Source organism: Colobus angolensis, unplaced genomic scaffold (genome assembly GCF_000951035.1).
Source record: "Colobus angolensis palliatus isolate OR3802 unplaced genomic scaffold, Cang.pa_1.0 Scaffold344, whole genome shotgun sequence".
Classification (NCBI taxonomy): Eukaryota; Metazoa; Chordata; class Mammalia; order Primates; family Cercopithecidae; genus Colobus; species Colobus angolensis.
This window is the reverse complement of record NW_012116755.1, coordinates 1,585,431-1,587,671: the sequence shown is the minus strand read 5'-3', so window position 1 is coordinate 1,587,671 and position 2,241 is coordinate 1,585,431. Positions and strand designations below refer to the sequence as shown.

General features: G+C 44.9%; 1 pseudogene across 1 annotated transcript; it reads left to right on the top strand.

The window, feature by feature from the left end:
- The first annotated feature begins 1,682 nt into the window (after positions 1–1,682).
- Positions 1,683–2,178, top strand: LOC105519323 (annotated as a pseudogene). The gene has a single exon (XR_001002948.1). The product of XR_001002948.1 is annotated as a 40S ribosomal protein S24 pseudogene (transcript).
- The last annotated feature ends 63 nt before the right edge of the window (positions 2,179–2,241 follow it).

Below are 2,241 nucleotides of genomic sequence, written 5' to 3'. Positions count from 1 at the left end.
CGCGATCTCCGCTCACTGCAAGCTCCGTTGCCTCCCGGTTCACGCCATTCTCCTGCTTCAGCCTCCCAAGAAGCTGGGACTACAGGTGCCCGCCACCACGCCTGGCTAATTTTTTTGTATTTTTAGTAGAGATGAAGTTTCACCATGTTGGCCAGGCTGGTCTCAAGCTCCTGACCTCAAGTGATCCCCCCGCCTCGGCCTCCCAAAGTGCTGGGATTACAGGTGTGAGCCACAGTACCTGGCCACTGTGTTCTTATCTGATCGGCTATAATATGCATCCCAATTTCAGAAATGTTCAAATGTGAGAGGAAGAAAGTGTCACTGAATCAATACAATGTGGCAAAAGGCTTCAAGGTGAAATGCGTTTGGGAAATCTTTGAGTTTGACAGGCCTCTTCAACACAGGACTTGTCAGAGTGTTCAATATGCTTACATGCACAATGAGAAGAGGGGGCAAGGAATGAGCTGTTCGCTGCTGCATTTCCACAGACGTCTTTCTACCAGAGCATCCCAGAAAGAACGTGTTCTGTAGAATCAGCTGGGAAGAAACTGATTTAAGAAACAGGGGTGCATACAGGGGACTGAGCCCAAAACCTGGGAGTGTTTAAATCTGAAGAGAGAAACACTAAGCACACATTGCAAGAAAGACCTCAGAAGGTGGACCTTTGGTGGGAACAAAAGCGAGGACACTGGCAGGAAGGCAAGAAGAGATGGAGAAAAACACAGGAGGCTGATTCAAAGAGAAGCTCAAACTCCACCCTCAAGGAGAGGGAGCGCAACTCTCCAAAATCTAAGATGGCCAGTTGGGTGCTTTTATTACTCAAGCGGAAAAGAAACAAAAAGCCCACTGACATAGCAGTAGATTTAAGTTTGGCTAAGAACAGCTACAGAAATATAATAAGGATGAGGAGAATCAAATTACTATTTTAAGAAAAAGAGATTGGTTTGGGTTTTCAGATATGCATTTCAAGTAGATCTTGTTCCTGGTAAATGCTCAATAAATATATATATTGATTAACTGTTGGCTTCAATCCGAAAACAAATATTTTTGAAATCCCATGTAAGCACTGAGCTACATGCTGTGGGAAGGTCACCCAGATAAGTAAAATGGGGTTCTCATCACCCACATAACCAGAAACCTGTATTTCATTAATTCTAAGATGCACATTTTAAAAACTTTTTTTTGAGGTGGAGTCTCTCTCTGTTGCCCAGGCTGGAGTGCAGTAGCATGATCTTGGCTCACTGCAAGATCTGCCTCCCAGGTTCAAGTGATTCTCTTGCCTCAGCCTCCTGAGTAGCTGGGATTACAGGTGACCGCCACTACATCAGGCTAAATTTTTTGTATTTTTAGTAGAGATGGGGATTCACCATGTTGGCCAGGCTGGTCTTGAACTCCTGGCCTCAAGTGATCCGCTCACTTGGCCTCCCAAAGTGCTGGGATTACAGGTGTGAGCCACCATGTCCGGCTTAAAAACTTGTAACACATCTGAAATTGGGCAGCCTTTCACAGCCGGGCATCTCTGACATGGTTGTTATGACAGTGCATGCCGACCTTTGGCCATAACTATTCATATTGGCATCACCTTCAACTGAAGTATGTGCATGGTTGGTTCTACAGCTATGGAGCTTCATTACCATTTAAAGTATCATCAGCTTTTTTCTTCCCTGGCTGTCTGAGGATAGACCGCCATCATGAACGACACGGTAACTATCCGCACTGGCAAGTTCATGACCAACCGACAACTTCAGAGGAAACAAATGGTCATTGATGTCATTCACCCCGGGAAGGTGACAGTACCTAAGACAGAAATTTGGGGAAAACTAGCCAAAATGTATAAGACCACAATGGACGTCATCTTTGTATTTGGATTCAGAACTCATTTTGGTGGTGGCAAGATAACTGGCTTTGGCATGATTTACGATTCCCTGGATTATGCAAAGAAAAATGAACCCAAACATAGACTTGCAAGACATGGCCTGTATGAGAAGAAAAAGACCTCAAGAAAGCAATGAAAGGAACGCAAGAACAGAATGAAAAAAGTAGGGGGACTGCAAAGGCCAATGTTGGTGCTGGCAAAAAGCCGAAGGAGTAAAGGTGCTGCAATGATGTTATCTGTGGCCGTTGTGGGTTTTTCACAAGAAGATTAATAAACTAAAAACTTCCATGTGAAAAAAAAAATCGGCCGGGCGCGGTGGCTCAAGCCTGTAATCCCAGCACTTTGGGAGGCCAAGACGGGTGGAT